The sequence below is a fragment of the Tenebrio molitor genome, unplaced genomic scaffold, assembly GCF_963966145.1.
Source record: "Tenebrio molitor unplaced genomic scaffold, icTenMoli1.1 SCAFFOLD_501, whole genome shotgun sequence".
NCBI classification, from domain to species: domain Eukaryota; kingdom Metazoa; phylum Arthropoda; class Insecta; order Coleoptera; family Tenebrionidae; genus Tenebrio; species Tenebrio molitor.
The window spans coordinates 7,654-23,427 of record NW_027184160.1 but is presented as its reverse complement, the minus strand read 5'-3'; the positions used below and the strand labels follow the sequence as shown (position 1 = coordinate 23,427).

The 15,774-nt window shown below is 39.2% G+C and overlaps 1 non-coding gene across 1 annotated transcript; it reads left to right on the top strand.

Annotated features, from left to right (window-relative positions):
- The first annotated feature begins 9,626 nt into the window (after positions 1-9,626).
- Positions 9,627-9,746, top strand: LOC138140881 (5S ribosomal RNA). Its single transcript, XR_011162791.1, has one exon. It is a non-coding gene; the product is annotated as a 5S ribosomal RNA (ribosomal RNA).
- The last annotated feature ends 6,028 nt before the right edge of the window (positions 9,747-15,774 follow it).

Here is a 15,774-nt window from a genome sequence, read left to right as displayed (position 1 = left end):
GTTAAACAATTTCGAACCACGTTTTTTTGAGCTCGAACAAACTCATAACACAACACTCATTTATTAGTCACTGGACCATTGTAAAACGAGAAGAGAGAAAAACCATGCGAAACTATTTTTAAAACGAAGAGAATAAAGGTTTTAAATGGTAGGGCTGTATGACAGACTTGTCAATTATCGTGGGGGGTACGGCTGAGATTTATGACGAAATCGAGCGGCGCCGGCGGTCGGTCACTTTCACGAAAGAGGTCTAAACACGGGTCGTTTACGATACCCTCTGGTTACTAGAAAAGTTCTAGACAGATGTTTGTCGGCTTTTCGAGGTATTTATTTGTGAGTCCAAAGACTCAATGGAGTAATATCGGACTGAAATTCCAAGATTTTGCTGTGTAATCCAAAAAACTATGTTCCTCGTAACATTTAACGATGTGTTAATTCAACTATTATTTTAATTTTTCGTATACGTATTTATACTAAAAAGTACAGCGCTTCCAACAGTGAATTGTGAATTGAAAATGTTTCAAAGAAAGATCGATAGTTTTGAAAAAAATTACATATTAATAAATTTAGATAGATTTAGAAGTATACATTGCACTTACTTTTCAAAATTATTGTACTTCTGATTTGGTTGAAATAACATAATATGTAGCAGTCATAGTCTTGTGTACATTGCAGTCGCGGCTGGTGTTGGGTAAAACCTTTATTTTTTAGGGGGTCATTACCCAAATGACCTCATGGACCAGCCGTTCCTGTTAGGTTTTATATATCAAATTGATTCGTCTGTCTTTTTCATCATGCCTTCGAAAAGCGAGCTCCTGTTTCGCCAAAGTAACTGTGACGTCAATTAAATACGATAATAAAATTCGGTTTTTCCGAACTTATTGTGAGTGAGAGCAGTGAGAGCATCTTCTTTTCGTATCCCACCTCCACCCGGCGGCAGTAGTGCAGTGCTTATCAACATAATTACCGGCGTCTCGCCTCCACATTTTGACTTTTTTGTGTTTTATGTGTTCTCTAAGTCCAAAATTTTTAAATTTTTAAAAAGAGATTGCGGTACTATTCCTGTTGCTGAAATTATAATAATATATTTATTAATTTTTGTATTATATGTCTGTGTTATATTGTGTGAATTTGGAACAGCTATATCTAAAAGATATGCTTGCTTTTGTTGTTTATTTAAAATAATAATGTCTGGTCTGTTATGCTGAATGTGAATGTCAGTTAAAACTGTGCGATCAAAATATAATTTGTAATTGTCATTTTCTAAACAACTTTCTGGTTTATAAATGTAATGTGGTTGTGTATCCTTTAATAAATTGAATTTAACTGCTAAATTCATGTGTATAATTTTTGCGAATATATCATGACGTTTTTTATATTCGCTGTGAGCCAAAACGGTGCAAGATCTTGTATTGCAAATATAAAACCCTCAGCTCTTTAAAATATCTCCCATGTAAAGACTTTTGTTTTATATTTGCTATAGTGTCATATCACGAGCTCTATTGAGAAAATAATTTTTTAGTGAAGCAATTTGATTGTGTTGTAGAATTTCTAGATTTGAAAAACCCCTACCACCATTTTCGCGTGGTAAATTAAATCTTTCAACAGCAGATTTGGGGTGATGTTTACAAAATTTTGTAAAGAGAACTCTAGTTTGAATATTTATATTCTTTAAATTAGTTTTGGACCATTTTATAACACCAAAAGAATAGATTTAATTTGATTTGATTGATTAATACCTAAATATTTATAAAATTCTCCTTTATTTAAATTTTTAATGATTTCTCCTTCTTTAGTTATATATTCTAAATTTTCGTAATGACCACGACATATTGATTGATTTTCAGTTATTGTTAAGTTTTATGTCATCCATATAAAGAAGGTGATTTAATTTAATATTAATTTTATAAATTTTAAGAATTTTAATTAACCATGAATGTGGTACTGAATCATAGGCTTTTTTGTAGTCTATGAATTGTTGTTGCATTATTTTCCAAACGTTTGAGACTTAAAATATTCGTCAAATGTTCTTCTTTTTTTAAATCAGAATACCCCTGACAAATCCGAACATTTTGTTTTGCGGTAGATAAAAGTAAACATGGGCCAAGACAGAATATTAATATTCGGTGTGGAATTTTCCTGCGTTCTTGTTCATTTCTATCGAAGTGCTCACGAAAAGTTGTGAATATCAACACTTTGTAATTGTCGTAGTGAAAAATAAAAAAGATAGCTATGGGGCACAACTTATTTCGCACTTCATTAGAAAAGTAACAGTATTAAAATAAAAAAAATATTTTTCTAAATTTCGAACGTTAGGTCTATCCTGACCAGCCGCCAATTAGTGGTATTATTTTATTTTTTGCTGTTTTCCACAATAGTTATTTTTATATTAAATCATTGATTCAAAAAATTGAAATTAAAAATTCAAATTTTTGAAGGAACTCTGAAGTTTCAATGCAGTGACCATGTTGCTAGGTAACTAATAAAAAACAGTGCGTGAAATGAAAAACAGAAATAGTCGTATGCGTTTTGTATGGTTTCTATGGTTTCGATCTTACTAACAATGCAATGAAAATGACCCACTTCAGGCACAGATAACTATGCGTGAATTTCAATTTTTTGAATCAATTATATAAAAACAAAATTGATTTGGCGGCCGCTACACAAAAGTGGTGGGAGGCGAGAACCTGTTTCCGCCGGTCAATTTTAAAATTAATAAATTTTCCCTGGATACGTATTCGACTTATCCGGTACGAGTTATTTTTAAATTAACTTAATGGCCCGTTGCTCTTGTTCTTTTTACATTGAATATGCGATGTTTTGGCATCGTTAGCAATAGTACAATACTCACGCATTTTTAATCTAAAATTAACAAAACTTGAATGGATCGGGATTATCACACTTCTGAATTGAAGTTTTCATTCGTTTAAAATATAATTGATAGTAATACGTAATGCGGATTGCCTAAACGTTGCTTCCATCACGTCAACATCACACATTCACGTTCGCCCGTAGAAATGGCGTGATGCACACGAAATCGATCCAAAAAGGCTCATAATATTTGTGTCACGCGAATCTACGTCGAAAACTAGAAAAAAAAAAAATTCAATTCGAATTTCAATAATCGAAACGATGCGTCGTCGATACTAAACGTAGGTAGTAACTAAAGTGTGATCGGGTGCGATAAAAGTGTCCGTCAATAATCATCATCCGACAATCATTTAATAGACGAACGCTAATTTTTGGCACTCACTCGGACGACAGAACCAGTCCAGACGGAAACCGGGGCGCGGGGTGGGTGGGTGGTTGTATGTCCGTGAATCTGTCCGGCGCGCGTCAACATTTCAGTTATCGTCGCGAGAGTTAAAACGAAAGGTGGTTAGTGTGAAAGTGACGTTTTTTCGTGGAGACACGTTACGAAGGGTGAGTACCTAATATAATATAAAACCAACCGAAAACCCACAATAGTGCCCCGGTTTATTATCGTGAATAGGTGTTTGGTAAATATTTTCTGTATTCCAACTAGCAAGTCTTTTATCAAAAAACTCCGGCAACATGGCTATTGTGGTATTGTTGATACCACCTAACTGAAGAACTTAGTAATAACTAAGTCGACGATTTTATCGGGAAATTGAACGGAGAAACAAAAATAGCTCTTAGCGACAGTTGCCTGAAGTCGCAAATAACGGCGATTGACGAAATCACGTTTTTTTTATTTTAATTCCAATGAACAATACACAGGGTCACAATTATCTGTTATGTATTCTATAATGTTTTGCAAAGTAAATAATGTGAGTTGTCATGCGTAATATTAATTAGCTAAGTAATTTTTGCAAGTATTTTATGTCAGATATGCAATGTATAATAACGTAATGTTGCAAAGTATTTTAATTTTTATGCTAGGTAGAGATAATAACTCGACAATAACTCTTCTCTAATGAAAAAAAAAATAGAAAATGATTTAGGAACATAAAAAATCTCATTAAAACAGGAACAATTGAAATTAAAATAAACATAACATTCTGTACTAAAGTACAGTTTTGTTCACTCCTTTTTTCAAAGTCTTCTGTCCTCTCATTTGCACATACTGCTATTCCAAAACAGTGAAATTGTCTGTTTCAGGGAATCCTTAACGTTCCTTGCTAATGTCAACAACGTTTTCGATGAAACAAAGAGTCGGAAAAATGTCGGCTCATTGTATTCAATAACATACGCGACTACAAAACCATCTGTATCATTTGTAGGAATCGCGGTTTTTTCGATGAGAATTCGTTCTAATTTTTTCTTTCTTAAAAAAGCTAAGTAATTTTAATTTCACTAAAGATGAACATTTAGGCTATATGCTGGGTAATGCAAATCCATCAACCATCAACTAGGTTGTTCAGCAGATGTACGATTGTTTATTTGATTTCTTCTTCCGAAGAGTTGTATTCTGGCAAAATAGAAATTTATTCATAACATAACCTCAATCAACTAAATTATTTCGAATACAATAACCACATAACTACAAGTTGGATAGGCATGGGTGCAAAATACCGATAATGCATGAAACCTAATAATAATAATAATGACATAATAAAAGTTAATTAAAAATCGCTGTTTCACGTCTTTTTCTTTTTTGTTCGAGAGTTTTTGTGGTTCTGAAAAGAACCGTTTATAAATGTGTCGAAAACGAAAAACATCTATTTCGAACTGGTGTACTTGGTGACGGCTTTGGTACCTTCGGAGACGGCGTGCTTGGCCAATCACCGGGCAACAACAGACGCACGGCAGTTTGAATTTCTCTGCTGGTGATCGTCGAACGTTTGTTGTAGTGTGCCAGACGGGAAGCTTCAGCGGCGATACGTTCGAAGATGTCGTTCACGAAACTGTTCATTATGCTCATAGCCTTACTAGAGATACCGGTGTCGGGATGGACTTGTTTCAACACCTTGTAGATGTAGATGGCATAGCTCTCCTTCCTCCTGCGCTTCTTTTTTTTGTCGCTCTTGGAAATGTTCTTCTGAGCTTTCCCGGCCTTCTTGGCTGCCTTACCACTTGTCTTCGGCGGCATTTTTCAATTCAATTCGATTCAACAAACTCGCGAACTGCTCTGACTCGTGTGTGTGCGTTAACTTTGCACCACCACCTTTCTGATAGGTAGTGTGTTCACCAGAACCCCACCTGAAAACGGGCTCCCACCAATCGTCACGTCCTATTCTCCTATCACGGAGGCTATAAATTCGAAGCACAGCTACCAGCTTTTACAATCGACGAGTCCCGTCCGTCAGTTTTATTACTTCTCGTGGTGTCTAACGAACGAACTTAAAATGTCAGGTCGCGGTAAAGGAGGTAAAGTGAAGGGAAAAGCGAAATCCCGTTCGAGCCGTGCCGGTCTCCAGTTTCCGGTGGGTAGGATACATCGTCTTCTCAGAAAAGGAAATTACGCGGAACGCGTCGGTGCAGGAGCTCCCGTCTATTTGGCCGCCGTCATGGAGTACTTAGCCGCCGAAGTTCTAGAATTGGCAGGAAACGCTGCCCGTGACAACAAGAAGACACGTATTATACCGCGTCATCTGCAGCTGGCCATCAGAAACGACGAGGAATTGAACAAACTCCTGTCCGGAGTTACGATCGCCCAAGGCGGTGTCTTACCCAACATTCAGGCCGTACTTTTACCCAAAAAAACCGAGAAGAAACCTTAAACGAACGATCGATCCATCTCCGTGGCGAAAACTCAAAATATCGGCCCTTCTCAGGGCCACTATAGCTTTTTTTTTTCGTAAAATGACCGATGCATCTTTTCTTTTTGTATTATTATCATTTACGACTGCAATGCCAAAAGGAAAGCAAGGGGTGTTTACGATCTTGGTACATTTATCAGGTAGTCAGTTAGTAATAATTGTCCGTTGTTTCTCGAAAGAACATCATGTTTCTTTTTTTTCCTCTTATTTTTATTTTGTGGTTCTGAAAAGAACCGATTTTGTATTTCGTATTTTATTCTGGTTTTCTCGAACGGTGAAGAGCGCCAGGAAATTAACCTCCGAAACCGTAGAGGGTGCGTCCTTGACGTTTCAAAGCGTAGACGACGTCCATCGCTGTCACGGTTTTACGTTTGGCGTGTTCCGTGTAGGTGACGGCATCTCGGATGACATTTTCCAAGAACACTTTCAGGACTCCGCGAGTTTCTTCGTAGATCAAACCGGAAATACGTTTCACGCCGCCACGACGAGCCAATCTTCTGATAGCGGGTTTCGTGATGCCCTGGATGTTGTCACGCAGGACTTTGCGATGACGCTTCGCTCCTCCTTTTCCCAATCCTTTGCCTCCTTTACCGCGACCGGTCATCTTTTCAGATTATTTCAACTGACACAAAATACCTGCACACCTCGTCCCTAGGAAGTCAACTACCGCAAAATTTCAACTAACGGAGCCTTATATAGATTCAACGGTTCACCATCGACCAATCGACGAAGTCAGCCGTTGACTTTGTTCACGTATAAAAGTACAATTTAATATGGCGGAATTTTTAGTACCCGTTTACCTTTCGACGCGTGCACGTCTAACGATCGTCAGAGTCGATTTTAATAATTGTCAGTTTTGTTTTTCATTCGTTTCATTCGAAATGGCCAGGACCAAGCAGACCGCACGCAAGTCCACCGGAGGAAAAGCCCCCAGGAAACAACTGGCTACCAAAGCGGCCAGGAAAAGCGCTCCCGCCACTGGCGGCGTCAAGAAGCCCCACCGTTACAGACCTGGTACCGTGGCTCTGCGTGAGATCCGTCGTTACCAGAAAAGTACCGAGTTGCTCATCCGCAAGCTTCCCTTTCAACGTTTGGTGAGGGAGATCGCTCAGGATTTCAAAACCGATTTGCGCTTCCAAAGCTCCGCCGTGATGGCCCTCCAGGAAGCGAGCGAAGCTTACTTGGTCGGTCTGTTCGAGGACACGAATTTGTGCGCCATCCACGCCAAACGTGTAACCATCATGCCAAAGGACATCCAACTTGCCAGACGTATTCGGGGTGAACGCGCTTAAATTTTTCCACATCGTGTTTCGGAAGAACAACACGAAACACGAATTTTATAACAAAAAAATCGGTTCTTTTCAGAACCTCAAACTTTACAGGCAAAAAAAAAATATATCGCCCTTCAACCGGAAATGAATAAAATAAAAATGTCAATAATCGGTCGGTCCTCTCGATTCGGGTTGGGTTGCGGTCGTTCGTAAAATTTTATTGCATCCTGTCATCACCTACCTGCCAGCTGATGCTATCTATTTTATTTGGTTTCGCCGTAAGGATAGTTTTATTTCTTTTTTTCGTCGTAGATTATCGTGTGGCCCTGAAAAGGGCCATTTGTGCGTGCCCCGTTGCCGGTAGTACGATGATGACGTCGGAACGAGGCACAGCCGAACGAACATGAGTCGAGTATCCATCCACGTTTCTCACTTTTTCCTCTTCGGCGAAGCGGCCTTTTTCACCTTGACAGGAATGGCTTTGGCTGTCTTGGGTTTGGGTGCTTTGGGTTTTTTAGTCGGACCAGCCTTGTTAGATTTCTTCGCTTTGGAAGGCGATCGGGGTTTCGGGGCGGCTCTAGTTTTCTTTTCTGCCGAGGAGGCGGCCGATTTCTTGGCTTTCGCTGCGGCGGCGGAGGCAGCGACGGCGCTCTTCTTTTCGGCAGCAGTCTTCTTCGCTTTGGGGGAGGCTTGTTTTTTGGCTGTCTTCGAGGAAGCCTTGTCGGAAGTCGTCGCGACGGCGGTACGTTTGGCGGATGATTTTTTCGTCTTGGATGCGGCGGACGAAGCGGGTTTCCTCTTGTCGGAGGCGGAGGCGACTTTGGCACCACCGGAGGTGGACGAGGCGAGCTTGAACGAACCCGACGCGCCCTTACCTTTCGTCTGAACCAGAGATCCCGACGCCACGGCGCCTTTCAGATATTTCTTGATGAAAGGGGCGACCTTTTCGGCGTCGACTTTGTAATTTGCGGCGACGAACTTCTTGATGGCCTGAAGAGACGATCCTCCGCGTTCCTTGAGTCCCTTGATGGCGTTGTTTACCATCTCGGATGTCGGAGGATGGGACGGTTTCGCCCTGGGATTTTTCGCTTTTTTCTCTTTCTTCGCGTGGGATTGAGGGGTGGCAGCGGAACCGGTGGTGACCGATGATGCTGTTTGATTTTCGACGTCGGCCATCTTTCACGTTAAAACGTTAAAAGTTAATAATAATTATTGAAAAAACACTTGCTCACACACGTACACTTCGAGCACCTCGTGAACGAGAATTGAACAAAAAAATTTTCTAAGTCTTTATAAAATAGTCGCCACTGCGGACGGAAGACTGAACGCGCACCGCGTCCGCCGTCGAAGAAATTGCAGGCCTCGGAATCGTTGCCCGCGTGATGGCATCGTCCTCTTTCCTCGATCACCATCGCCACCGTGTGATCAAGCTGGCCGAACTCGGTTTCCGAAGTTTCCCTGGAGATAGCGAAGTTCGTCTCGGAACGTCGGTGGGTTTCGAATCAGGTACACGCCCCTCCAACCACCAGCCCTAAATCCGGGTCGTCACGGTTTCGATTCGGGACCGACGGTTTACGTCGGCGGTGCGGGGTAGACGCGTCGATTCCGGGAATCCATATTTCGTTCGCCGAAATATTGGTCCATCTCTTCCCGGAATACCGCGCCACCTTCTCGATTTTACGACATCTTCGCGTCGCCAAACGCTTCCGAAACGGTCGAAGCACAGAAAGGACCTGGTGTTCGAACCGAGGCAATTCCGACAACAGGATGCCGCGAACCGCCTCTCCGACGTTCAGGTCGATCGTTTTCGGCGGAAGTTGAAACGGGACGAGTCGACGACGGGTCCCGTTGCCGTCCGGACCCTTCGGGACGGCCGAAAGTCCGTCGAGAGGATCATCCGAAAGGAGACGGTCTTCATCGTCCGACCGATGCCGCACCTACGAGTTTTCCGATATTTTCTTCGACGGATCTTCAGGTTTTCTTCCTTTCTTCCGTCTTTCTCTCTTCGTAATTTCGTGTCCGACCTGCGTCGTCCGAAGTCGGGGTGAAGATCGAAGAAAAAACGCCAAAAATAACAACTCGTCAGCCACGCACACCGCGTTCGAATGTCTAACGGTCCAACTTGGATTTTCGAAGATCGCCGAATCCGAGGGACGATAAATAATAATAATAATAATAATAATGGTAATAAATAATAATGTTAATAATAATAATAATGATATGATGATTATAACGATAATTATTATAGATAGGTAAATAGAAACACAGGTCTCCTCTCGAAAATCGGAACTTCCTGATATTACTTACATATTTCGGTCGATCCAAATGTGGGAATCTCGTCGTCGTCGGAGCAAGCAGCGCGGTAGGTGGGGTGAAATTCTGGATTTTCCACCGCCGCCGGCGGTCGAAAAATGTGCGACGCGGGAGATCGCCAGTCCGTCTAGTAGTCTCTCTTGTCGTTAGAGCGTGACGTGGTGGTTGTTGTGGGATTTCCCGTTAGTTCGGTCCGACGTCGGTCGTCAGAGGGTAAGTGCATACGGAAACGAAACGCATCGCGTTTTGATGTTCATATTCGTGCATCGGAATGTTAAAAGCAATATATTTTACACCAACGATCACACCTAAACACCACGGCAACGGCCATACCACGTTGAAAAGCACCGGTTCTCGTCCGATCACCGAAGTTAAGCAACGTCGGGCGCGGTCAGTACTTGGATGGGTGACCGCTTGGGAACACCGCGTGCCGTTGCCCCCCAACACTTTTTGTTTTTTTTTGAAATCCATAGCAACCACCGAACCGATTTGTTTTTCGTGCAGGTATTCGGAAACATGCACAGACCCGTATAATGTAGATTCATAGCTTTAAGTACTAGATAATTAAGAAAACAATTTTTTTTGTCGATTAATTGTAAACAATTGCAGAATAAAAACTCGTCAAACGGTAAAGGTTGTCGTTCGATCACCGAAGGTAAGCCACGCGGGCAGCGGTCAGCACTTGGACGGGTGACCGGTTCATTATATTCCTTCCGTGAGTTTAACAAAGATAACATATGCAAATGTCGTAAGTGCGACGAGGAAGACGGCGATCTTTTAATGTAAAAAAAATATATATTAGGTTACGCGTACATGCCACTTTGACTGCTGCTTTATTTTTTTGGTTTTTAAATAATTAGAGATCTGAATTCAACATATCAGTTCTATGTTATAATGGACGACAATGTTGTATTCTTGGCCCCTAACACGTTAAGACCAACATAAAAACTAGAATAACTTACCATTCGTTAAACGTTAAACAATTTCGAACCACGTTTTTTTGAGCTCGAACAAACTCATAACACAACACTCATTTATTAGTCACTGGACCATTGTAAAACGAGAAGAGAGAAAAACCATGCGAAACTATTTTTAAAACGAAGAGAATAAAGGTTTTAAATGGTAGGGCTGTATGACAGACTTGTCAATTATCGTGGGGGGTAGGGCTGAGATTTATGACGAAATCGAGCGGCGCCGGCGGTCGGTCACTTTCACGAAAGAGGTCTAAACACGGGTCGTTTACGATACCCTCTGGTTACTAGAAAAGTTCTAGACAGATGTTTGTCGGCTTTTCGAGGTATTTATTTGTGAGTCCAAAGACTCAATGGAGTAATATCGGACTGAAATTCCAAGATTTTGCTGTGTAATCCAAAAAACTATGTTCCTCGTAACATTTAACGATGTGTTAATTCAACTATTATTTTAATTTTTCGTATACGTATTTATACTAAAAAGTACAGCGCTTCCAACAGTGAATTGTGAATTGAAAATGTTTCAAAGAAAGATCGATAGTTTTGAAAAAAATTACATATTAATAAATTTAGATAGATTTAGAAGTATACATTGCACTTACTTTTCAAAATTATTGTACTTCTGATTTGGTTGAAATAACATAATATGTAGCAGTCATAGTCTTGTGTACATTGCAGTCGCGGCTGGTGTTGGGTAAAACCTTTATTTTTTAGGGGGTCATTACCCAAATGACCTCATGGACCAGCCGTTCCTGTTAGGTTTTATATATCAAATTGATTCGTCTGTCTTTTTCATCATGCCTTCGAAAAGCGAGCTCCTGTTTCGCCAAAGTAACTGTGACGTCAATTAAATACGATAATAAAATTCGGTTTTTCCGAACTTATTGTGAGTGAGAGCAGTGAGAGCATCTTCTTTTCGTATCCCACCTCCACCCGGCGGCAGTAGTGCAGTGCTTATCAACATAATTACCGGCGTCTCGCCTCCACATTTTGACTTTTTTGTGTTTTATGTGTTCTCTAAGTCCAAAATTTTTAAATTTTTAAAAAGAGATTGCGGTACTATTCCTGTTGCTGAAATTATAATAATATATTTATTAATTTTTGTATTATATGTCTGTGTTATATTGTGTGAATTTGGAACAGCTATATCTAAAAGATATGCTTGCTTTTGTTGTTTATTTAAAATAATAATGTCTGGTCTGTTATGCTGAATGTGAATGTCAGTTAAAACTGTGCGATCAAAATATAATTTGTAATTGTCATTTTCTAAACAACTTTCTGGTTTATAAATGTAATGTGGTTGTGTATCCTTTAATAAATTGAATTTAACTGCTAAATTCATGTGTATAATTTTTGCGAATATATCATGACGTTTTTTATATTCGCTGTGAGCCAAAACGGTGCAAGATCTTGTATTGCAAATATAAAACCCTCAGCTCTTTAAAATATCTCCCATGTAAAGACTTTTGTTTTATATTTGCTATAGTGTCATATCACGAGCTCTATTGAGAAAATAATTTTTTAGTGAAGCAATTTGATTGTGTTGTAGAATTTCTAGATTTGAAAAACCCCTACCACCATTTTCGCGTGGTAAATTAAATCTTTCAACAGCAGATTTGGGGTGATGTTTACAAAATTTTGTAAAGAGAACTCTAGTTTGAATATTTATATTCTTTAAATTAGTTTTGGACCATTTTATAACACCAAAAGAATAGATTTAATTTGATTTGATTGATTAATACCTAAATATTTATAAAATTCTCCTTTATTTAAATTTTTAATGATTTCTCCTTCTTTAGTTATATATTCTAAATTTTCGTAATGACCACGACATATTGATTGATTTTCAGTTATTGTTAAGTTTTATGTCATCCATATAAAGAAGGTGATTTAATTTAATATTAATTTTATAAATTTTAAGAATTTTAATTAACCATGAATGTGGTACTGAATCATAGGCTTTTTTGTAGTCTATGAATTGTTGTTGCATTATTTTCCAAACGTTTGAGACTTAAAATATTCGTCAAATGTTCTTCTTTTTTTAAATCAGAATACCCCTGACAAATCCGAACATTTTGTTTTGCGGTAGATAAAAGTAAACATGGGCCAAGACAGAATATTAATATTCGGTGTGGAATTTTCCTGCGTTCTTGTTCATTTCTATCGAAGTGCTCACGAAAAGTTGTGAATATCAACACTTTGTAATTGTCGTAGTGAAAAATAAAAAAGATAGCTATGGGGCACAACTTATTTCGCACTTCATTAGAAAAGTAACAGTATTAAAATAAAAAAAATATTTTTCTAAATTTCGAACGTTAGGTCTATCCTGACCAGCCGCCAATTAGTGGTATTATTTTATTTTTTGCTGTTTTCCACAATAGTTATTTTTATATTAAATCATTGATTCAAAAAATTGAAATTAAAAATTCAAATTTTTGAAGGAACTAGTTTCAATGCAGTGACCATGTTGCTAGGTAACTAATAAAAAACAGTGCGTGAAATGAAAAACAGAAATAGTCGTATGCGTTTTGTATGGTTTCTATGGTTTCGATCTTACTAACAATGCAATGAAAATGACCCACTTCAGGCACAGATAACTATGCGTGAATTTCAATTTTTTGAATCAATTATATAAAAACAAAATTGATTTGGCGGCCGCTACACAAAAGTGGTGGGAGGCGAGAACCTGTTTCCGCCGGTCAATTTTAAAATTAATAAATTTTCCCTGGATACGTATTCGACTTATCCGGTACGAGTTATTTTTAAATTAACTTAATGGCCCGTTGCTCTTGTTCTTTTTACATTGAATATGCGATGTTTTGGCATCGTTAGCAATAGTACAATACTCACGCATTTTTAATCTAAAATTAACAAAACTTGAATGGATCGGGATTATCACACTTCTGAATTGAAGTTTTCATTCGTTTAAAATATAATTGATAGTAATACGTAATGCGGATTGCCTAAACGTTGCTTCCATCACGTCAACATCACACATTCACGTTCGCCCGTAGAAATGGCGTGATGCACACGAAATCGATCCAAAAAGGCTCATAATATTTGTGTCACGCGAATCTACGTCGAAAACTAGAAAAAAAAAAAATTCAATTCGAATTTCAATAATCGAAACGATGCGTCGTCGATACTAAACGTAGGTAGTAACTAAAGTGTGATCGGGTGCGATAAAAGTGTCCGTCAATAATCATCATCCGACAATCATTTAATAGACGAACGCTAATTTTTGGCACTCACTCGGACGACAGAACCAGTCCAGACGGAAACCGGGGCGCGGGGTGGGTGGGTGGTTGTATGTCCGTGAATCTGTCCGGCGCGCGTCAACATTTCAGTTATCGTCGCGAGAGTTAAAACGAAAGGTGGTTAGTGTGAAAGTGACGTTTTTTCGTGGAGACACGTTACGAAGGGTGAGTACCTAATATAATATAAAACCAACCGAAAACCCACAATAGTGCCCCGGTTTATTATCGTGAATAGGTGTTTGGTAAATATTTTCTGTATTCCAACTAGCAAGTCTTTTATCAAAAAACTCCGGCAACATGGCTATTGTGGTATTGTTGATACCACCTAACTGAAGAACTTAGTTAATAACTAAGTCGACGATTTTATCGGGAAATTGAACGGAGAAACAAAAATAGCTCTTAGCGACAGTTGCCTGAAGTCGCAAATAACGGCGATTGACGAAATCACGTTTTTTTTATTTTAATTCCAATGAACAATACACAGGGTCACAATTATCTGTTATGTATTCTATAATGTTTTGCAAAGTAAATAATGTGAGTTGTCATGCGTAATATTAATTAGCTAAGTAATTTTTGCAAGTATTTTATGTCAGATATGCAATGTATAATAACGTAATGTTGCAAAGTATTTTAATTTTTATGCTAGGTAGAGATAATAACTCGACAATAACTCTTCTCTAATGAAAAAAAAAATAGAAAATGATTTAGGAACATAAAAAATCTCATTAAAACAGGAACAATTGAAATTAAAATAAACATAACATTCTGTACTAAAGTACAGTTTTGTTCACTCCTTTTTTCAAAGTCTTCTGTCCTCTCATTTGCACATACTGCTATTCCAAAACAGTGAAATTGTCTGTTTCAGGGAATCCTTAACGTTCCTTGCTAATGTCAACAACGTTTTCGATGAAACAAAGAGTCGGAAAAATGTCGGCTCATTGTATTCAATAACATACGCGACTACAAAACCATCTGTATCATTTGTAGGAATCGCGGTTTTTTCGATGAGAATTCGTTCTAATTTTTTCTTTCTTAAAAAAGCTAAGTAATTTTAATTTCACTAAAGATGAACATTTAGGCTATATGCTGGGTAATGCAAATCCATCAACCATCAACTAGGTTGTTCAGCAGATGTACGATTGTTTATTTGATTTCTTCTTCCGAAGAGTTGTATTCTGGCAAAATAGAAATTTATTCATAACATAACCTCAATCAACTAAATTATTTCGAATACAATAACCACATAACTACAAGTTGGATAGGCATGGGTGCAAAATACCGATAATGCATGAAACCTAATAATAATAATAATGACATAATAAAAGTTAATTAAAAATCGCTGTTTCACGTCTTTTTCTTTTTTGTTCGAGAGTTTTTGTGGTTCTGAAAAGAACCGTTTATAAATGTGTCGAAAACGAAAAACATCTATTTCGAACTGGTGTACTTGGTGACGGCTTTGGTACCTTCGGAGACGGCGTGCTTGGCCAACTCACCGGGCAACAACAGACGCACGGCAGTTTGAATTTCTCTGCTGGTGATCGTCGAACGTTTGTTGTAGTGTGCCAGACGGGAAGCTTCAGCGGCGATACGTTCGAAGATGTCGTTCACGAAACTGTTCATTATGCTCATAGCCTTACTAGAGATACCGGTGTCGGGATGGACTTGTTTCAACACCTTGTAGATGTAGATGGCATAGCTCTCCTTCCTCCTGCGCTTCTTTTTTTTGTCGCTCTTGGAAATGTTCTTCTGAGCTTTCCCGGCCTTCTTGGCTGCCTTACCACTTGTCTTCGGCGGCATTTTTCAATTCAATTCGATTCAACAAACTCGCGAACTGCTCTGACTCGTGTGCGTGCGTTAACTTTGCACCACCACCTTTCTGATAGGTAGTGTGTTCACCAGAACCCCACCTGAAAACGGGCTCCCACCAATCGTCACGTCCTATTCTCCTATCACGGAGGCTATAAATTCGAAGCACAGCTACCAGCTTTTACAATCGACGAGTCCCGTCCGTCAGTTTTATTACTTCTCGTGGTGTCTAACGAACGAACTTAAAATGTCAGGTCGCGGTAAAGGAGGTAAAGTGAAGGGAAAAGCGAAATCCCGTTCGAGCCGTGCCGGTCTCCAGTTTCCGGTGGGTAGGATACATCGTCTTCTCAGAAAAGGAAATTACGCGGAACGCGTCGGTGCAGGAGCTCCCGTCTATTTGGCCGCCGTCATGGAGTACTTAGCCGCCGAAGTT